General features: G+C 43.4%; 1 protein-coding gene across 4 annotated transcripts in view; it reads left to right on the top strand.

Moving 5' to 3' along the window:
• LOC106604630 (complexin-1) overlaps positions 1-23,839 on the top strand; it is an 80,896-nt gene that overhangs the window by 24,002 nt on the left and 33,055 nt on the right. The window lies entirely within an intron of this gene.

Below are 23,839 nucleotides of genomic sequence, written 5' to 3'. Positions count from 1 at the left end.
CAAACATTATTACTGTGCAGTAGTACATCTTGACTTTGTGCTATTACTCCTTATCTTCCAGCTGCAAAAGCCTATCAACACTAATTTAATGTTCAACAATTGTATTAGTGCACATTAAATATGCATGATTTTATTTTCATAATTACTTGAGGAAAGATGTCCCTATGTGGGATTAGCATATAAAGTAATGCATTTTTTAATGAATGTAACAAATTGATCCTATCATCAATATGCAAATCAATCTAGTGGATGGTGAAGTAAGTGTCTTATATGGAGAGGTGCTAAACCTGGAGATAGACTGTAATAATACAGTAAACCTTTTCAAATCCTTACACAGCCTCCTCCCTCCACACACACACACACACACACACACACACACACACACACACACACACACACACACACACACACACACACACACACACACACACACACACACACACACACACACACACACCCTTGTCTCTTGCCATAAAAAACATGACTTGCCATGCATCCCTGTCATCGATGGCTTTAGACAGCTGTGCGTTCTGAGACCCGATGATGGATACGCTGGAGAAACCAACACTGACTGATTAGGGAGAGCAAGGGCTCAAAGAGGAAGAGATGGGATTCATTTCATTAAACAGCTGCTAGATAAGGCAGTTTGTCAGGGCCTGTGGTCAGCTGTACCCAGCTACATCGATAAAGAAAACGAGTAGAATCCACTGAATTTTGTGCAAAGGGATTTCACACATGAAGAAATAGAGCTTGATGCCAAGGTCCTAACCTTCAGCAGTTTGGAGACATGTTTTTGTTTATTTCTCTCCTATTGATATGGGAAATGTGTGTGTGGAAGAAGATTGCCTTTTGGTTAATGAAGTTTAGCTTGCTTCCCCATTGTAGACCTTTACACTGGCGGATTTGGACACTGATACACGCCTAAATTGGAATGCAGTGGCTGTACAGTAACATGTTATACATGACGTCAGAGCTCTGACTCTGCGCTTCACAGCGCTGTATGGGTTTTGACTGACAGTCGCGACAAGAAGTTGCCTCCCTCCCGCTAATTAGGCAACTTTTGAGTTTTTTGTTGTTGTTGTCTCAGTGAGGGAAATGCTGTAAATTAAGAGGACACTATGTATTTTGAAAGATGAGAAGTTGAGGAATATAATAAATTGTCACGTTCGTGTGTATAGACGGACCAAGGCGCAGCGTGAGTAGCGTTCCACATAATTTATTAGAAAGTGAAACTTAGCAAAATACAAAACAATAAAGACTAAACGAACCGTGACGACAATGCAGTGCTAACAGGCAACTAAACATAAACACAATATCCCATAACCCACAGGTGGAAAACATGCTACTTAAGTATGATCCCTAATTAGAGACAACGGTTACCAGCCGCCTCTAATTGGGAATCATACACAATCACCAACATAGAAATACAAACCTAGAACCCCACATAGAAATAATAAACTAGACTAACCCCCCAGTCACACCCTGACCTACTCTACCATAGAAAATAAAAGCTTTCTATGGTCAGGACGTGACATAAATACTGCCTTGATGTCATACAAGCAAGCCAAACACATGAGTCCAAATGTGCACTTCACGTTTCCATATCATAAAACACATGTCAAATCAAATCAAATCAAATGGTATTTGTCACATGCGCCAATACAACAGGTGTAGACCTTAGAGTGAAATGCTTACTTATTACAAGACCTAACCAACAATGCAGTTTAAAAAAAAGAAGAAATAAAAGTAACAAATAATTAAAGAGCAGCAGTAAAATAACAATAGGTAGGCTATATACAGGGGGTACCGGTACAGAGTCAATGTGCTGGGGCACCAGTTAGTCGAGGTAATTGAGGTAATATGCACATGTAGGTCGAGTTATTAAAGTGACTATTCATAGATAATAACAGAGAGTAGCAGCAGTGTAAAAGGGGGGGATGCAAATATTCTAGGTAGCCATTTGATTAGATGTGTTTCCATACCAGGCAGTGATGCAACCAGTCAGGATGCTCTCGATGGTGCAGCTGTTGAACCTTTTGAGGATATGAGGACCCATGCCAAATCATTTCTCCTGAGGGGGAATAGATTTTGTCGTGCCCTCTTCATGATTGCCTTGGTGTGCTTGGACCATGTTATTTTGTTGGTGATGTGGACACCAGTTCTTAACCTGCTCCACTACAGCCCCATCTATGAGAATGGGGGCATGCTCGGTCCTCCTTTTCCTGTAGTCCACAATAACCTCCTATGTCTTGATCATGTTGAGGGAGAGGTTGTTGTCCTGGCACCCCATGGCCAGGTCTCTGACCTCCTCCCTATAGGCTGTCTCATCGTTGTCGGTCATCAGGCCTACCACTGTTAAGTCATCGGCAAACTTAATTATGGTGTTGGAGTCGTGCCAGTCATGAGTGAACAGGGAGTACAGGAGGGGACTGAGCACGCAACCCTGAAGGGCCCCTGTATTGAGGATCAACGTGGTGGATGTGTTGTTACCTACCCTTACCACCTGGGGGCGGCCCGTCAGGAAGTCCAGTATCCAGTTGCAGAAGGAGGTGTTTAGTCCCAGGGTCCTTAGCTTATTGATGAGCTTTGAGGGCACTATGGTGTTGAACACTGAGCTGTAGTCAATGAATAGCATTCTTACATAGGTGTTTCTTTTGTCCCGGTGGGAAAGGGCAGTGTTGAGTGCAATAGAGATTGCATCATCTGTGGATCTGTTAGGGCGGTATGCAAATTGGAGTGGGTCTCGGGTTTCTAGGATAATGGTGTTGATGTGAGCCATGACCAGCCTTTCAAAGCACTTCATGGCTACAGATGTGAGTGCTACGGGTCAGTAGTCATTTAGGCAGGTTACCTTTCCTTACAACATGTAATTAATGGGATTGGAACCAGGTGTGTAGGAAGACTAGACAAAACCAATGGAAAATGAAAAACTGATCAATGATGGCTAGAAGACCGGTGACGTCGACCGCCGAGCACCACCCGAGCAAGGAGGGGCATCGACTTCGGCAGAAGTCGTGACATCATGACATCTTTCTATGCGTGTCACGTATACTCCCTCTCCCGGCGCTCAAGGTCGTCAGCCTGCTCGTTATTATGCACACCTGTCACCATCGTTACGCTCATCAGCGCCTCATCAGACTCACCTGGACTCAATCACCTGCCTGATTACCTTCCCTATAACTGTCACTCCCTTTGGTTCTGTCCCTAGGGGTTATTCACTCTGTTCGTGTTTCATGTCTGTACGCTACTCGTGTTTCTGTGTTGTGCCATATTCATTTATTTATTAAATATGCACTCCCTATATTTGCTTCCTGACTGCTACATGTTACAATGCAGATCAAATTATGATCTGTTTCCCTGAATTGCATTGGGAAACACTGTAATATAACATAACTTTGCTAGTCATGTTGGCAATTAAACAGGCTTTCAAATGATGCCCACCTGACCCGGATTGCGATTTATAATGGACCGTTTTTGGATTACGTAAACAACAACAGTAATTGTGTGAGGGCAGGGATGCAGGGTTGTGTTCCAAAAAAAAGCCAGCTACAAGTGTGTTTGCTCTAGTTCCTGAACGGCACAGCTAGGAGAGCTCAAAAAAGCCCCTTATAGTTGAAGACTCTTCTTTGAGTCAAAAAAAGTGCATTTATATTACTTAGTAACTGTGCACACTTTGGAGAGGTGTACTGTATGGCCACTTGGAGACACCAGTTAGACCCCACATTTCCAGAAATTGTCTTATCATGTTACTGAATGTATCCAGATTATTTTCAGATTTCGTTATCAACAAATGCGGCGAAAGTACAATAAATGTCAAATGCACATAAAATCAACACTGTACTGTTTGTATTCAGTCTTGTGTCAGGTGAACTGTTGTGTCCTCACCTTTGGTTGAATAATTTCCCCATGATATCCAAACTGTTCCCTTTCAGTTGTTACTTTTTTTTGCCCTATCCATATACAGTGCCTTCGAAAAGTATTCAGACCTCTTTCCTTTTTCCACTTTTTGTTACGTTACAGGCTTATTCTAAAATGGATTAAATAATATTGAAATATTTCTCCTCATTAATCTACACACAATACCCCATAATGACAAAGCACATTTTTTTTTTTTTATGTTTGCACCTTTATCCCCAAAAATAACTGAAATACCTTATTGACATAAGTATTCAGACCCTTTGCTATGAGACTTGAAATGGAGCTAAGGTGCATCCTGTTTCCATTGATCATCCTTGAGATGTTTTTACAACTTCATTGGAGTCCCACCTGTGGTAAATTCAATTGATTGGACATTATTTGGAAAGGTACACACCTGTCTATATAAGGTCCCTCACTTGAAAGTGCAGCGCAAGAACCAAACCATGAGGTCGAAGGAATTGTCCGTAGAGCTCCAAGACAGGATTGGATTGTGTCGAAGCACAGATCTGGGGAAGGGTACCAAAACATTTCTGCAGCATTGAAGGTCCCCAAGAACACAATGGCCTCCATCATTCTTAAATGGAAAAAGTTTGGAACCACTAAGACTCTTCTTGGAGCTGGCCGCCCGGACAAACTAAGCAATTGGGGGAGAAGGGCCTTGGTCAGGCAGGTGACCAAGAACCTGATGGTCACTCTGACAGAGCTCCAGAGTTCCTCTGTGGCGATGGGAGAACCTTCCAGAAGGACAAACATCTCTGCAGCACTACACCAATCAGGCCTTTATGGTAGAGTGGCCAGACAGAAGCCAATCCACAGTAAAAGGCACATGACAGCCCGCTTGGAGTTTGTCAAAAGGCCCCTAAAGGACTCTCAGACCACGTGAAACAAGATTATCTGGTCTGACGAAACCAAAATTGAACTCTTTTGTCTTTGAACTCTTTGGCCTAAATAAAGAACTCTCCGGGAAGAAGAAAGACGGGGGTGTATTTTTCATGATGAAATACTCATGGTGTGATTGTGATAACATACAGAAACTCAAGTCCTTTTGTTCACCTGACCTAGAATACCTCACAATCAAATGCCGACCGTATTACTTTCCAAGTGAATTCTCTTCAGTATAGTCACATCTGTGTATATTCCCCCTCAAGATGATACCATGACGGCCCTCAAAGAACTACGCTGGACGACTCGATCTGGAAAAACATTGGACCACTGCACCACTGCTACTCAACTTTTAAAATGCCTACAAGGCCCTCCTCCACCCACCCTTTGGCAAATCTGATCACGACTCCATTTTGCTCCTAACCTTCCTATAGGCAGAAACTCAAAAAGGAAGTACCCATGCTAAGGTCTAATCAACGCTGGTCTGACCAATCGCAATCCATGCTTCAAGATTGTTTTGTTCACACGGACTGGGATATGTTCGGGGTAGCCTCTGAGAATAACATCGACGGATGCACAAATACGGTGACTGAGTTCATCAGGAACTGTATAGGAGATGTTGTACCCACTGTGACTATTAAAACCAACCCAAACAAGAAACCGTGGATAGATGGCAGCATTTGTCCAAAACTGAAAGCCCGAACCACCGCATTTAACCATGGCAAGGTGACTGGGAATATGGCCGAATACAAACAGTGTAGTTATTCCCTCAGTAAGGCAATCAAACAGGCCAAAAATCAGTACAGAGACAAAGTGGAGTCGCAATTCAATGGCTCAGACATGAGACGTATGTGGCAGGGTCTACAGACAATCACAGACTACAAAGGGAAAACCAGCCATGTCGCGGACACCGACATCTTTCTTCCGGACAAGCTAAACACCTTCTTCGCCCGCTTTGAGGATAACACAGTGCCACCGACGCGGCACTCTACCAAGGACTGTGGGCTCTCCTTCTCTGTGGTTGATGTAAGTAAGGTATTTAAGCTTGTTAACCCTTGCAAAAATGCCGTCCCAGACAGCATCCCTAGCCGCATCCTCAGAGTATGCACAGACAAGCTGGCTGGAGTGTTTACGGACATATTCAATCTCTCCCTATCCCAGTCTTCTGTCTCCACTTGCTTCAAGATGTCCACCATTGTTCCTGTACCCAAGAAAGCAAAGGTAACTGAACTAAATGACTATCGCCCAGTAGCACTCACTTCTGTCATCAAGAAGTGATTTGAGAGGCTAGTTAAGGATCATATCACCTCTACTTTATCTGACACCCTAGATCCACTTAAATTTGCTTACTGCCCCAATAGATCCACAGATGATGCAATCTCCAACGCACTGCACACTGCCCTATCCCAACTGGACAAAAATAATACCTACACTACCATTCAAACGTTTGGGGTCATATCTCTGCCATATCCCTGTCCAGTGTTTGTGTTCTTTTGCCAATCTTAATCTTTTCTTTTTATGGGCCAGTCTGAGATATGGCTTTTTCTTTGCAACTCTGCCTAGGGTTGCAAAGGCCAGCATCCCGGGGTCGCCTGTTCACTGTTGACGTTGAGACTGGTGTTTTGCGGATACGATTTAATGAAGCTGCCAGTTGAGGACTTGTGAGGCGTCTGTTTCTCAAACTAGACACTCTGATGTACTTGTCCTCTCGTTCAGTTATGCACCTGGGGCTCCCACTCCTCTTTCTATTCTGGTTAGAGCCAGTTTGTGCTGTTCTGTGAAGGGAGTAGTACACAGCATTATACGAGATCTTCAGTTTCTTGGCCATTTCTCGCATGGAATAGCCTTCATTTTTCAATCAGCACGACTGTTTTCAGCTGTGACAACATAATTGCAAAAGGGTTTTCTAATGATCAATTAGCCTTTTAAAATTATAAACTTGGATTAGCTAACACAACGTGTCATCGGAAAACAGGAGTGATGGTTGCTGATAATGGGCCTCTGTACACCTACAGTGAGGGAAAAAAGTATTTGATCCCCTGCTGATTTTGTACGTTTGCCCACTGACAAAGAAATGGTCAGTCTAATTATTTTAATGGTAGGTTTATTTGAACAGTGAGAGACAGAATAACAACAACAAAATCCAGAAGAATGATTTGCATTTTAATGAGGGAAATAAGTATTTGACCCCTCTGCAAAACATGACTTAGTACTTGGTGGCAAAACCCTTGTTGGCTATCACAGAGGTCAGACGTTTCTTGTAGTTGGCCACCAGGTTTGCACACATCTCAGGAGGGATTTTGTCCCACTCCTCTTTGCAGATCTTCTCCAAGTCATTAAGGTTTCGAGGCTGACTTTTGGCAACTCGAACCTTCAGCTCCCTCCACTGATTTTTCTATGGGATTAAAGTCTGGAGACTGGCTAGGCCACTCCAGGACCTTAATGTGCTTCTTCTTGAGCCACTCCTTTGTTGCCTTGGCCGTGTGTTTTGGGTCATTGTCATGCTGGAATACCCATCCATGACCCATTTTCAATGTCCTGGCTGAGGGAAGGAGGTTCTCACCCAAGATTTGACGGCACATGGCCCCGTCCATCGTCCCTTTGATGCGGTGAAGTTATCCTGTCCCCTTATCAGAAAAACACCCCCAAAGCATAATGTTTCCACCTCGATGTTTGACGAGGGGGATGGTGTTCTTGGGGTCATAGGCAGCATTCCTCCTCCACCAAACACGGCGAGTTGAGTTGATGCCAAAGAGCTCCATTTTGGTCTCATCTGACCACAACACTTTCACCCAGTTGTCCTCTGAATCATTCAGATGTTCATTGGCAAACTTCACACGGGCATGTATATGTGCTTTCTTGAGCAGGGGGACCTTGCAGGCGCTGCAGGATTTCAGTCCTTCACGGCGTAGTGTGTTACCAATTGTTTTCTTGGTGACTATGGTCCCAGCTGCCTTGATATCATTGACAAGATCCTTCCGTGTAGTTCTGGGCTGATTCCTCACCTTTCTCATGATCATTGCAACTCCACGAGGTGAGATCTTGCATGGAGCCCCAGGCCGAGGGATATTGACAGTTATTTGTGTAATCGCACCAACTGATTGACAGTTCTTTTCGAATAATCACACCAACTGTTGTCACCTTCTCACCAAGCTGCTTGGCGATGGTCTTGTAGCCCATTCCAGCCTTGTGTAGGTCTGACACTAGAATTGACTAGAATTAGCCTGATTAACTAGAATTGACACTAGAATTGTCATTCATAACAACAGGAAGTTAATCAGGCTAATTGTTCTGAACCATCTTCATTACCATAATATCATAAAATCTTGTCCCTGACATCCTTGGAGAGCTCTTTGGTCTTGGCCATGGTGGATAGTTTGGAATCTGATTGATTGATTGCTTCTGTGGACAGGTGTCTTTTATACAGGTAACAAACTGAGATTAGGAGCACTCCCTTTAAGAGTGTGCTCCTAATCTCAGCTCGTTACCTGTATAAAAGACACCTGGGAGCCAGAAATCTTTCTGATTGAGAGGGGGTCAAATACTTATTCCCCTCATTAAAATGCAAATCAATTTATAACATTTTTGACATGCGTTTTTCTGGATTTTTTTGGTTGTTATTCTGTCTCTCACTGTTCAAATAAACCTACCATTAAAATTATAGACTGATCATTTCTTTGTCAGTGGGCAAACGTACAAAATCAGCAGGGTATCAAATACTTTTTTCCCTCACTGTATGTAGATGTTCCATAAAAAATCTGCCATTTCCAGCTACAATAGTTATTTACAACATTAACAATGTCTACACTGTATTTATGATCAATTTGATGTTATTTTAATGGACCAAAAAGAAGGTAATTTCTAAATGACCCCAAACTTTTGAATTTCTTATGTATGTAAGAATGCTGTTCATTAACTATAGCTCAGCATTCAACACCATAGTACCCTCCAAGCTCTTTATTAAGCTCGGGGCCCTGGGTCTGAACGCCACCCTGTGCAACTGGGTCCTGGACTTCCTGACTGGCCGCCCCCAGGTGGTGAAGGTTAGGAAACAACACCACTTTGCTGATCCTCAACACAGGGGCCCCACAAGGATGCGTGCTCAGCCCCCTGCTGTACTCCCTGGTCACCCATGACTGCGTGACCATGCATGCCTCCAACTCAATCATCACGTTTGCAGATGACACAACAGTTGTAGACCTGATTACCAACAATGACGAGACAGCCTACAATAGGTGGCTTCCACCCGGTTACGCAACCCTTCATCTTAGAGGATGCTGCCCTATATACATAGACTTGACGTTTTGCCTGTTTGATTTCCTTACGGAGGGAATAACTACAGTGTTTGGATTCGGCCATATTCCCAGTCACCTTGCCATGGTTAAATGCGGTGGTTTGTGCTTTCAGTTTTGCGTGAATTCCGCCATCTATCCACAGTTTCTGGTTAGGGTAGGTTTTAATCGTCACAGTGGGTACAACATCTCCTACACACTTCCTGATGAACTAAGTCACTGTATTTGTGTATTCGTCTATGTTATTCTCAGAGCCTACTCCGAACATATCCCAGTCTGCGTGATCAAAACAATCTTGAAGCATGGATTCCGATTAGTCGGACCAGTGTTGAATAGTCCTTAGCACAGGTAGTCCTGTTTGAGTTTCTACCTGTAGGAAGGGAGGAGAAAAATGGAGTCATGATTAGATTTGCCGAAGGGAGGGCGGGGGAGGGCCTTGTAGGCATTTCGACAAGCTGAGTAGCAGTGGTCTAATGTTTTCTCAGAGTGAGTGCTACAGTCAACGTTTTGGTAGAACTTCGGTAGCGTTTTCCCCCCCAAAAAAGATAAATCCACAGATATAATAAATACACGCTCAGTATATGTGGTTTCCAGTTTGCAGTGAAGTCCAGTGAAGTTCTTTAAGGGCCGTCGTGGTATCAGCTTGAGGGGAAATATACACGGCTGTGACTATAACCGAAGAAAATGATCTTGGGAGGTAATACGGTCACCATTTAATTGTGAGGTATTCTAGGTCAGGTGAACAAAAGGACTTGAGTTTCTGTATGTTTTCACAATCACACCATGAGTAGTTAATCATGAAACATACAACCCACCTTTTTTCTTCCAGGAGAGTTCTTTATTCCTGTCTGCGCGATGTACTGAGAACCCAGCTGGCTGTATGGACAAAGACAGTATATCCTGAGAGAGCCATGTTTCAGTGAAACAGAATATGTTACAATACCTGATGTCTCTCTGGAAGGAGATTCTCGACCTGAGCTCATCTATTATATTATCCAGAGACTGAACATTAGCAAGTAATACACTCTGAAGCGGTGGATGGTGTGTGCGCCTCCTGAGTCGGACTAGAAGTCCACTCCAAATACCTCTTCTCAGCCGGCAGTGTATTGGATCATGAAACACATTTCATGAAGCTCCCGATGAAAAGTTATTGTGCTGATGTTGCTTTCAGAGGCAGTTTGGAACTCGGTAGTTAGTGTTGCAACCAAGGACAGACGATTTTTACACACTAAAGTTCCGTTCTGTGAGCATGTGATGCCTACCACTTCGTGGCTGTTGCTCCTAGACGTTTTCACTTCACAGTAATAGCACTTACAGTTTACCGGGGAAGCTCTAGCAGGGCAGAACTTTGACAAACTGACTTGTTGGAAAGGTAGCATCCTATGACGGTGACACTTTGAAAGTCACTGAGCTCTTCAGTAAGGCCATTCTACTGCCAATGTTTGTCTATGGAGATTGCCTGGCGGCGTGCTTGATTTTTATACACCTGTCAGCAACGGGTGTAGCTGAAATAGCTGAATCCACTCATTTGAAAGGGTGTCTACATACTTTTGTATCTATAGTGCAATAACAAGCCACTGTAATGCACTTTTGATCAAATTTAGAACGCTCAGTCGGGCATCAGTCCTAAAACGAATGTTAAAAAATATTGTGACAAAACATGCAACCCATGAATAAGAGATTTGGCGAGGCATAGTCCTTAAACCCCACCATTACAAAGGTATAGTTACAGGAGTAATGGACTGGGTGGAAGAGAAACACAGCAATCTCTAAATGATTGATGTATTGGCATTTGCCCTCATCAATCCTGTGAGGTCTGTCTTTGGCATGTCCCTTTAAGGTCACTATGTGTTTTCCGTGCTCATGTTATAATGATGATAGATTCCTTCCACTGTAGTGGGAGAGAGGTTAGATTGACCAATGACCACTGGAGGTAATATCCCAAGAGGGGTGTGCTGCGGACTGCTGTCAATCAAAGCTCCTAATTTGGAATTCCTGGTGTTAAAATCTGTTGGTTTAGTTAGTGAATATCTGAACCCCGGATTGTGTATCTATGTATAAATAAACACAATTAGGAAGTAATGTACTACATAGATATGCAGAAACACAATAGCAGTGGCATTATTATAATTGCTGTAACCACAATCATTACCATCATCATTATTACAATAATCCCACATCTCCGAACCCACGCTCAGCAGACCGTGGAGTCAAATAAGATTTTCTTACCCTAACTACAGTACAATAACAAAACCGCTTCCTTAGCTTCCGTGCAGCTAATTATGTTTCCAAATGGCTCTTTTCTTTTAGCGTGGAGTTGGAATCAAAACAGTCTACCTGTGACTCTGGGGAGTCGAGTGTGTGTGTGCCGCATGAGCGCTGCCGCTTATTAATTTAGAAACAGCTAATAGTGTATACTATTCAATGTGTGTGTGTGTGTGTGTGTGTGTGTGTGTGTGTGTGTGTGTGTGTGTGTGTGTGTGTGTGTGTGTGTGTGTGTGTGTGTGTGTGTGTGTGTGTGTGTGTGTGTGTGTGTGTGTGTATGACCAGGAAGTTAGCGGCAGTATCACAAGGGGGGTGACAGAATCAATACAGCATCCATGACGAGGTAGTCAGGAAGGGATCCACATGCACTGCTGTGGGTTCAATGGAGAGATGAAATGGAGAGGTTGGGTTACTGGGAGATAATGGTGACATCCTCCTTTAATAATGAATATTTATTCTCTTCTCTCAATAGGAGGGTTACTGATGTAGCACGTCTACTCTCTATGAGGAGTTATACAGCACCATCAGGAGGAAGTAGCTGCTGAAATGAAAGGGAGATAGCCGCTGAAATGAAAGGGAGATGGCCGCTGAAATGAATGGGAGATAGCTGTGAAATGGAAGGGAGATAGCGTGTGAAATGAATAAATGGTTTAATTTGCTCTGAATTTATTGTATTTATGGCTCAGAGTCGAACCTTCTCGTACACTCACTCACTCCCCCCCTCTAACACACACACCTGCAGCATATTACAGCATATTGTCTGTTTTACCATGATGATTCCCAAGCCCTCTGTGCAGTCTGTGCAGGCAGGCGGGCTGAGGCGGATGTGTTGGGTTGAAGTTCAGACAGGCTGTGTCCAGCATGGAGAGTTCTTTAGGGGTCGGCAGCTGTACATTCTACTCCTGGCCAGCCCACTTGGCCGGGCCGGCCCTTGTTGGCTGTAGGCAGTAGGGATTACGGCTGTGCTGTAGACCCCTCATGCCATCATGCCTCATGCCATCCTGGGGACCAGAGAAGACACCAGCCACAGCAGACACAAACGAGCATACGAACATGCACACACACACACGCACACGCACACGCACACACACACGCACACACACAAACTGACAAAGCCATTATTCACAGAAATACAAAGGGAAAGTTGAACATACACAAACAATTAAAACTAATAGCTAGACACACACACATTACTCTCGCTCATATGCACGTCACAGATGGGCTAACTTTCCTCTGTTGCGTCTGAGCGTGTCGTGTTGGAGTGACTAATTTCTTTGGCCTGGATATTTGAACCTATATTACAGCAATTCAACACAAAAAGCTCACTTCAGTTTAAGTCATAAAGCTGCTTCAGTGAGAAAAGCATACAATGCTTTTTCACACAGTTCCAACAACTTCAGAGCTTGGCATAGATTCACTTAGAGTATGAACTGATCTCATACAGATGTAGGATCTTAATTTGAGCCAGTATGCTACAGCAGGAAAATAATCCTGCAGCAACATGAAATGTGAATTATTATGTGGATTATGATTAATGGACATTTTTTTAAGGGACTGGTAGATTTTTAATTTGGGCAAATCAAGTCATTGTAAATTGCAATAACTTAAAGTTTAAAACTCAAATACACTACAGTTTTGCATTTCCTTCTGTGCAGGAAAATTCTCAGCAACAAAAGAGTGATCAAATTAAGATCCTACATCTGTACAGTTACTGTACATATTTCTGATTTTGGGAAGCAATTTTCCAGTTATTTTGAAGCCCATGTGTTTTTGTCTCATTTGAATCTGCTTGACCATTCATGAAGTTGAAATGATCATCATCAACAATTGCCTGGCATTGCCCATTAAGGCAACAGAGAGCCAAGTAGTACTTCAGACTATCCAAATATAATCATCATTTTTGGGAATGCTTTGAAGAGGGCTCCCGAGTGGCACAGCAGTCTAAGGCACTGCATTTCAGTGCAAGAGGTGTCACTATAGTATCTGGTTCAAATCCAGGCTGTATCACATCCAACTGTGATTGGGAGTCCGATAGAGCGCCGCACAAGTCGTCAGGGTTTGGCCAGAGTAGGCCATCATTGTAAATAAGAATTTGTTCTTAGATGACTTGCCTAGTAAAATAAAAGCTCAGAATCAGCAAAGGGGAATGACTGTCATTGGTTTAGAGCAGAGCACTGTAGTTGAAAATAACTAAACAGTTTTTTTTAATGAATCTTAGAATTATTTATTTATTGGAATCAGTTAATCTTTGTGTTATCTCTGCTGAAATGTGGACACAAATGTTATTTGTGGTCACGTAGCATTGAAACACTGTTTATCCTCTTGGTGATGTAAATCGTTTGACCTAATTTAGCAAAACTTTCTTCCACTAAAATAGTCACCCAGAATACATGCTGGGCCGTTCTTCTGTTCCCAATATTGAAAGTGAAACATTGAGCAAAACGTGAAAAGTTCAGTCAAGAGACTTAAAATGCTAGTATCGGGGCTGTTGATATAAAGGAACTACTTCTGTCAAAAATAGGCCTGTGACGTTGGCCATTAGATAAGCGCAAATTCTCCACTTGGGTCTCTCCGATACAGTATGCTACCCTGCATCACCCATAGAGACTACTATGTTACTGGCTGGCAGTATGTTAAGCTCCTTTGGCCAGAGCATCGGTTATCCTCACTGTGCCTCCTTGACCACCTTCCAAAATGGCCACCTCTTTCATATGTCATCTTGGCAGAAAATCCTGGTCTCCCTCTGCCAGGCTTTAGCCAACATCAATATAGTAAAGGTGAGATGTGGTTCCCTTAAGGTTACAGGCCATTCTGGTCTTTCCACATATTCACTTTTCCCTTACCTTCCTCCCTGCTCCCTCCCTGAAACTTAGTCAAACATAATGTAGGCTCATCAATTATGTCAACCAAACTGACTTTAAGGTCTAATAAACAGTCTGGTCCTGTTTGGTGTGCTAGGTCATTTATCATGTACACTTCTGGTGTCTGGTGCCGATTCCATGTGTGTCTGTTCATAAGTGTGTGTGTGTGTGTGTGTGTGTGTGTGAGAGAGAGAGAGAGAGAGAGAGTGTTTGTCTTTGTGAGAGAGAAGGAGGGGCAGATAAGGAGAGTGGGTCATAACAGCCCGCTCAGTACAGTACCTTTCATTCCATAAAACACAGCTTTTCACCCTCGCCACGGGATGACAAAATGAAAGGTGAAAGGTGAAATTGTAGTGTTACAGTCTAGCATACAGGTTATTATCCCAATGTCTTGCTGTAACCAAATAAAATCCCTGAAATCAAGATTTACGATGGAGAGTTGGCCTCACATTTCCCTCAAATAATTTATTCAGTGGGGAACCCAAGGTTCAGATGAAGGTCAATGAGTCAGCTAATTAATCCACCAATTACCAAAGCCTGTATAATCCAATCCACCAATTGCTCTGCTCTGTTCATTATATTGTGCAACATTCTACACATAACTCCATATGGTGCCCTGTGTGCATTCTACTTCTAGTCAAGTAGAGCACAAGCAATGTGCCTGGTTGGTCATTTGTGTACAGCGCAGGCCTTTGGCCCCATAGCTTTGAAGGCTTGGGGAGAGGGACATGTGGACTGGGCTGGGTTCTGTCGGTGGAGGCCAGAGCGGCCAGAGCAATGCCCTGGTCTCTGCTGATAATGTCGGAGGCTGCGTCATGTGCCATCTGTCCAAGGGAGATTCCTCTCTTTCCTTGCTCCTGAAAAGGGTCAATTGGGTTTAGGTCTATTTATTTTCACTTTTTTTTACAAGATAGCATTTTAATTGTGGCTCGAGGAATGCTCAGTTGGCCATCAACTGTAGAGAATGGGAGGGTCAGTTTCAAATGACTTTAGGAGTTAGGTGTATAGGGAGCGGGAATCATTGAGGAAATTGGATTTTGCTATGATTAATCTGATATGATTCATCTGTCTCATGGTAGAGATCTGAGCAGATCAGGTGCTTTCTCTAGAGTCAAAACTCGCCTGTTTCCATAACTAACTCCACCCGTCACTTGAGAGAGGTGCCGTTGGATTGGGCATGACGGATGCATTGGCAACCTGTTTATGAGGCAGCCAGTTCCTATCATGCATAATAAGCAATTTGGAGGCCCTACTGTGTTTCTTTAACGGAATGTGAGGAAAATATGAAAATGAGCCCTTCTGCATTCTGTGCCTCAGCCTCACTTCATCAAATATGCCCTTCAACAAATCTGCTCTCTGAATTGATACGCTCTCAGAGAGAGGGAGAGAGACTGTTATTTACTCCTTGTTTTTTTAATCAAAATTCCATTCCACCTACAGTGTCTTCCAAAAGTATTCATACCCCTTGATATATTTCATATTTTGTTGTGTTACAGCCTGAATTCAAAATGGATTACATTTTTTTTATACTCACCTGTCTACACACAATACCTCATAATGACAAGGTGAAAATTTGTTTGTAGAAATGTTTGCAAATTTATTGAAAATGAAATACAGAAAAACCGTGTATCATTTACATATGTATTCACACCCCTGAGTCAATCATTTGTAGAAGCACCTTTGGCAGCTATTACAGCTGTGAGTCTTTCTGGGTAAGTCTCTAAGAGCTTTCCACACCTGGATTGTGTAACATTACATTCTTTAAACTCTGTCAGATTGGTTGTTGATCATTGGTAGACAACCATTTTCAGCTCTTGACATAAATATTCAAGTAGATTTAAGTCACTCCGTCACTCAGAAACATTCACTGTCTTCTTGGTAAGTAACTTCAGTGTAGATTTGGCCTTGTGTTTTTGGTTACTGTCCTGCTGGAAGGTGAATTCATCTCCCATTGTCCGGTGAAAAGCAAATTGAATCAGGTTTACCTCCAGGATTTTGCCTGTGCTTATCTCCGTTTCTTTTTATTCTGAAAAACTCCCCAGTCCTTAATGATTACAAGCATACCCATAACATGATGCAGCCAACACTATGCTTGAAAGTATGGAGAGTGGTACTCATTCATGTATTGGATTGGATTAGCCCCAAACATAACACTTTGTATTCAGGACAAAAAGGGAATTGCTTTACCCCATTTTTTGCAGTATTACTTTAGTGCCTTGTTGTAAACAGGATGCATGGTTTTAGAATATTTGTATTCTGTACAGGCTTCCTTCTTTTCACTCAGTCAATTAGGTTAGTATTGTATAGTAACTACAGTGTTGTTGATCCATCCCCAGTTTTCTCCTATCAAAGCCATTAAACTCTGGAACTGTTTTAAAATCACCATTGGCCTCATAATGAAATCCCTGAGCGCTTTCCTTCCTCTCCGGCAACTGAGTTAGGAAGGACTCTTGTATCTGTGAAGTGACTAGGTGTATTGATACACCATCCAAAGTGTAATTAATAACTTCACCATGCTCGAAGGGATATTCAATGTCTGCTTTTTTTCACCCATCTACCAATAGATCCCCTTCTTTGTGAGGCTTTGGAAAATCTCCCTGGTCATTGTGGTTGAATATGTGTTTGAAATTCACTGCTCGACTGAGGGACCTCACAGGTAATTGTATGTGTGGGGTACAGAGATGAGGTAGTCATTCAAAAATCATGGTAAACGTTTAAATGTAACTAAATGTAATCGAAAATGTAATCTACTATTTACCATGAGAGGGCCATAAACCATAACTAGTAATGCTGCATACTCAAAGAAAGGTTTAAATCTCACCTTTCTGGTAAAATAGTTATAAATTGCTGAGGTGTAGTCACCTTTGAGAACACAAGCTCAAGTACACAGTACAAATATGATAAAAATATGAAAATATGAAATATTTTATATTATGTATTTCCTATTCAACAAAACTGTATGAATAAAGCTCGAATTGACAAACACTACCGTTCAAAAGTTTGGGGACACTTAGAAATGTCCTTGTTTTTGAAAGAAAAGCTACTTTTTTGTCCATTTAAATGACATCAAATTGTTCAGAAATACAGTGTAGACAGTGTTAATGTTGTAAATGACTATTGTAGCTGGAAATGGCTGATTTTTTATAAAATATCTACATAGGCGTACAGAGGCCCATTATCAGCTACCATCACTCCTGTGTTCCAATGGCACATTATGTTAGCTAATCCAAGTTTATAATTTTAAAATGTTAATTGATCATTATAAAACCCTTTTGCAATTATGTTAGCACAGCTGAAAACTGTGGTGCTGATTAAAAAAGCAATAAAACTGGCCTTCTTTAGACTAGTTGAGTATCTGGAGCATCAGCATTTGTGGGTCGATTACAGGCTCAAAATGGCCAGAAACAAAGTGCTGTCTTCTGAAACTCGTCAGTCTATTCTTGTTCTGAGAAATTAAGGTTATTCCATGCGAGGAATGGCCAAGAAACTGAAGATCTCGAACAACGCTTTGTACTACTCCCTTCACAGAACAGCGCAAACTGGCTCTAACCAGAATAGAAAGAGGAGTGTGAGGCCCCGGTGCACAACTGAGAAAGAGATTGGTTTGTATTTGAGCTCAAATTCTAAAGGGATTGATTACCTTTGAATATTGAGATTGTGATTTTATAGCATTTCAATGCTGAAACTGTTCATTGTATAGGATAAGAAGTGACATTTTGGGAATGTTGATTAAAGCATGTTGATACACAACATCCAATTTAGAAATAGGCTTCCTGGTTTACAGCTTCTCTACTTCAGAGACTATATCTCCAGCTTCTTCTGAGATGAATAACAGCACTACATCTTTGTAGGCGAGTAAGAAAAGACTTGCCGTGGGCGAGTGTGGGTACCTCTGCTGACCTGCGGAAGGTTGATGGATTCCCGAAAGCTCTCTGGTTGAAAGCAATGCCAGGCATCTAAGAAAAACAGCTTGAGCCATTACTGGAGGCTGGAGAGGTCAAAGTGTGCTTACTACTTTTTCCTCACCTGTGACGCCGATTGGTGCATTTTCAAGGCTCACTTGGTATTTACTGCTGTTGTTGCTTTCGCTTCTGAAAATAGTTCCTCAAATCCCTCTTTAATGCAAGTGAAGGGAAAGGGCTCTTTGAGGTGTTGCCTTTTGGTACGTGTGCTGGCTCGCACGCTTTCACAGCCAAAGAACATTTTATGAAGTCTATGTTCTCAGCTTAATGCTCACTGTGCATATAGCTCACGTGGAAAACAAATAGATTGACTATTTGGATGAGTCTGCACCATCAAAAAAGGTGGCGCAGCCATTGGACACAATAGAGTACTAATTAGTTTGCCGATGAGAATTGGTAGGCAAATGCTACACTTGCTTCAATTTAGGGATTGTTAATTTTGTCAGTGGCTTGGGATGGAAAGAGGATGGAATTGGCCACTTACATCCTGGCAATGAGTTATGGAAACCCATCCAAAATAAGGTCTGTTTTAGCATGGACTGGAGATTCTCCCCTACAAAACAACAATAGCAAATCAGATCACTTCATCAACTGGATTGACATTGCAGCCCTAACTTGTTGACAGATGTTTTAGGTTGGGGGTGCTGGGGGGGTTAATGTATTTTGATTCATCAGGGGGTGCTGCAGCACCCTTACTTCCCGCGGTTATGGAAGAATCTGGAGAGGATGAAAGAACTGGGAGGTTCACATAAAAGGGAAGGAGAGAACTCGAGTTGAATGAGATAGTTTTTGTATTTGTGGGACATGATAGAGGGGATGGCAGACAGCGGTGCATACAGAACTGCTCTGCTCTGACATAGAGAGAGACAGATGGCTTGATCCATTCTAGATGTGAGGGGAGACCAGCCATTGGCGTAAAGGTTATCTCCTAGCCTCCACCACAGGGCAATCCACAACCCGATTGCCTCAGCACTCTCACCTGACAGACAATAATGCTTATTGTTAGCTTGACCTGGCTGAATGTCACGCTCGCACATTGAATCCCTGGTCTGACAAAATTATCCAATCGATATCAGCTTTAGGGCCCAATGCCTTTGAGAATGGAACATCTTTTAGATCGGGAAACAGCGATCATCTGGAGAGGGAATTGACAGGTTGGCTATCAGGAGGCTGCACAGGTCAGACATCAATAGTAGGCTTTGTCCTGGAGGACAACAGCACTGTGGTATCTCTCCAATCCATACCCTTCACAAAGATCCTTGGCCCTAAAGGCCACATGAGCTGGATAAAAGCTGTTTGTTGATGAGGTATTGATGAATTTGGTTTAGGGTTATGGTCTTCTGGATGTGCTGCCGACAGCACCTAAGCACAGCCTGAAAGATGACGAGACAAAGCAGATCAAACTTTATTGGGTACAGTTTATGCCTTTCATACTCTGGACGTGGTCCAGCAATGGCCAGAGGAAACGTATGTACCTTAGGCACAGGAGGCTGCTGAGGGGAGAACGGCTCTTAATAATGGCTGTAACGGAGCAAATGGAATGGCATGGACCACCTGGAAACCATGCGTTTGATGTATTTGATACATTCCTCTCATTCCGCTCCACAATGCAACAGTGAATTAACGGTTGGTATTACCTAAATGTAGAGCCAAGCCAAATTTCAATATAGATTTGCAATACTCTGACGAATACCATGACTACGTACACTAAGAAGCAGCTGAAATATTTGAAGTGCTACATAGATCACATTTTTGGGGGGATTCTCACTGAAGTCAAGGCAACTACAACAAGTGAAATTTAGGGTGAGCTTGACTCACAAGGTTTCACTAAGGTTATCTGTTCAACACTAATGCAGACATAACAATGTCATGAATCCAGATGAACAGTGTCTGTTTGAGAAAGATGAAATGAACGATTCATTAACAGTGGAGTTGGCTCAAGGCGAGTGTGTCAAAATATCAAAGTGCAACGACGAGCAGTTTTCAATCAAGACAGCATTGGACATCCCATTAATAAAATGTTGTGTCACTTGTAACCTTTGTCTTGTTCTTCCACTCAGTCCATCATACTGTTGAGGTAACGACTTTCCTTAAACATGCATGTCATGATAAATATATTTAGTGAGTGCTCAAAATGATGAATGATACAATTATAGTCACAACAAGACAAGATTAATCATTCAAAAGCAGCCATGTGCTTCAAAACGAAAGGAAAACAATACAGGACAAAACGTTTCTAAAAATGCTAAATCAACAGGACAATGTACATGATTAAGTAGTATCATTAGATGCAAAGAGTATACACAAGATAAATAAATAATGAATAGAACAATACATATTTTATAAGAAAACGGGACTAATTTGGAATGCAGCGGAATGCATGCTAATCTTAAAGCTGCTAATTACTTATGGCTTCAATTGGGTTGCAAACAGAGAGTATGTGATGCGAGGAGTGCTGAGTAGTTAGTGTTTATTCAGTGCTGAGGCGAGAAAAACAGCACCTGGAGTGTTATGTGTTGAATAATCTTTTATGGGCAGATTCTGAGTGTAGACATGTATGTACAGTCCTAATAGATAAGCTCCTCCATGAGCTTTCTGGGTACACAGCACCAGCCAGTTGGAGGGGGAGTCTTATCTCTACAGCCTGGGCTCAGATAACCCTTCTGGTGTTCCTCTTGGGGTTTTATCACCAGTGAGCTGAGCATCTAAGCAGCTTTGATACCAGATCAACGCACATCTGACACCTTCCAGTTAACACAGAAAACCTCCAAGGGTCAACACAAACTGCCATTCCCCCAAAAGGATAAAAGGTACATTTTCTGAGCGAGTAACTCCTGTCAGATGCATTAAAGTAATAATTCATAGAATGGGGCAATGTTGGCTATGAACACTCAGGGCGGCGCGTCTCTCCCGTATCGTGACTCACTGAGTCACAGACGACGCCGATGCCACCGTAGCCTTTGAGAATGCACAAGGAGGCCATAAAACTAATCCGAATGCCTGAGTGATCGCTGGCACGAGCTTGTACGGTCTCGGAGAGCAGAGGGAATCGGGAGGGAGTTGAACGGTGTGGTGAGCCTCGACGATGAGTACATTGCGTGTGAGTGACTGCAACACCTGATGCTCACTCCAGCCCTGAGGCCAGTCCTCAGGGGGACTGAGTAATCCCTCTTAATGGTCTACGAGGGGACAAGGAGAGATTCGTAATCTTCTCTAGTATTGTCCCACTTTCTCATGCTGAGGATTTGCTATTTGCTTTTGGAGATCAAATTGAGTGTCCAATACAGAGGACGTTGTGTTTGTTAGCATGACCAGAACAAAGTCAGGTACATTAGGATACAAAACAGGAAACAAAACCGAAGCTGACACACAGTAACTAGGGTTCCTTTAAAAAGAGTTAGTGTTTAGTGTATATGATATCGGGGAGAGGTATCATGCAATCATGTGCAGCCTAGGACTTCAAATGACTGCCAAAAAGCTTGATCTTGAGTGCTCATTTGAATGGCACCCATCCATTTTTGATGGGTTATCTCTGTCGGTAATATGCTGCATAACCACTAGCATTCTTCATCATGGGCCATGTTTTGACTAATTTCCCACGCTCTAATCTAACTATCGGGTAGAAAATAAACAGTCAGGGAGCTGTTAAATCATGGAAATTGATATGCTCCACCTGGCGTTGGTTGGAAGGCGAAGATCAGTGGCTGAGGATGAGTCAACGTGTTAAAGTCAGAGCACTCCGCTCCACTCCTCTCCCTCTCAGCTATGCTTCCTCTCTCCTTCCTATTGTCTCCAGTGTCCTGCTTCATCTCTCCTGTTTCCTGTCGTCTCTCTCCTCTCTCCTGTCTCCGCCCTCCTCTCTCGTCTCCTCTCTCCTGTTTCCTCTCTCCTGTCTCCTCTTTCCTGCTTCCTCTTTCCTGCTTCCTCTCACCTGTCTTATCTCTCCTGTTTCCCCGCTCCTCTCTTCTATCTCCTGCTTCCTCTCTCCTTTATCCTGTCTCCTGGACCCTGCTTCCTCTCTCCTGTTTCCTGTCCTCTCTCTCCTCTCTTCTGTCTCCTCTCTCCTGCTTCCTCACTCCTCTCTCCTGTCTCCTCTTTCATGCTTGCTCTCTCCTGTCTTATCTCTCCTGTTTCCCCACTCCTCTCTTCTGTCTCCCCTCTCCTGCTTCCTCTCTCCTTTCTCCTGTCTCCCGGCTTCCTCTCCTGTTTCCTGTCCTCTCTCTCCTCTCTCCTGTCTCCTCTCTCCTGCTTCCTCTCTCCTGTCTTCTCTCTCCTGTTTCCCCACTCCTCTCTTCTATCTCCTCTCTCCTGCTTCCTCTCTCCTTTCTCCTGTCTCCTCTACCCTGCTTCCTCTCACCGGTTTCCTGTCCTCTCGCTCCTGTCTCCTCTCTCCTGCCTCCTCTCTCCTGTCTTATCTCCTGTTTCCCTGCTCCTCTCTTCTATCTCCTCTCTCCTGCTTCCTCTCTTCTTTCTCCTGTCTCCTGCTTCCTGTTTCCTGTCCTCTCTCTCCTCTCCTGTTTCCCCGCTCCTCTATTCTGTATCCTCTCTCCTGCTTCCTCTCCTTTCTCCTGTCTTCTATCCCCTGCGTCCTCTCTCCTGTTTCCTCTCCTCTCTCAAGTCTCCGCTCTCCTCTCTCAAGTCTGCTCTCTCCTGCTTCCTCTCTCCTCAGTCCTGTCTCCTATTCCATGCTTCCTCTCTCCTGTCTCCTCTCTCCTGTTACCCATCTCCTCTCTCCTTTCTCCCCACTCTTGCTTCCTCTCTCCTGTCTCCGCTTTTCTCCCTCCTGTCTCCTCTCTCTTGCTTCCTCTCTCATGTCTTCTTTCTCCTGTCTCCTACATCCTCTCTCCTGTTTCCTGTCTTCTCTCTCCTGTCCCTGGTCTCCTCTCTCCTGTCTCCTGCTTTCTCTCTCCTGTCTCCTCTCTCCTGTCTCCCCTCTCGCCTGTCTACTCTCTCCTTTCTCCTGTCTCCTGCTTCCTCTCTCCTCTCTCCTGTCTCATTTCTCCTGCTTCCTCTATCCTCTCTCCTCTCTCCTGCTTCCTGTCTCTTGTTTCCTGTCTCCTCTCTGCTATCTCTTGTCTCCTTTCTCCTTTCCTCTGTCTCCTCTCTTCTGTCTCCTCTCTCCTGACTCCTCTCTCCTCTCTCCTGTCTCCTCTCTCCTGTCTCTTCTATCCTGCTCCCTCTTTCCTCTCTCCTGTCTCCCCTCCCCTGTCTCCTCTCATTTCTCGCCTGCTTCCTCTCTCCTGTTTCCTCCTCGGCCAATCCTCTTTACCAGCTCCTGCTTGATATTTAGAGCAAGAAGTCTTCTCAGCTACTGAAAACTGTTGCAACGGTGACCTCAATTCTCAGCTCCCTCTCTCCCAGCCTGGCACTTCAATGAAGAACTCAGCCCTGGTGGTATTCTAACGTCAGCCCTGGTGGTATGCTAACATCAGCCCTGGTGGTATGCTAACATCAGCCCTGGTGGTATGCTAACATCAGCCCTGGCATAAGAGCTTGTTATCCTCTATGGGCTAGGCGGGACGAATTCGTCCCACCTACGTAACAGCCACTTGTATCCAGTGGCGCGATTTTTGAATCGTTTGAAATACTATTACTTCAATTTCTCAAACATATGACTATTTTACAGCTATTTAAAGACAAGACTCTCGTTTATCTAACC

This window comes from Salmo salar, chromosome 05 (genome assembly GCF_965601325.2).
Source record: "Salmo salar chromosome 05, fSalSal1, whole genome shotgun sequence".
In the NCBI taxonomy this organism is placed as follows: Eukaryota; Metazoa; Chordata; class Actinopteri; order Salmoniformes; family Salmonidae; genus Salmo; species Salmo salar.
The sequence above is the reverse complement of the archived record's forward strand: the minus strand, read 5'-3'. Positions and strand labels throughout refer to the sequence as shown.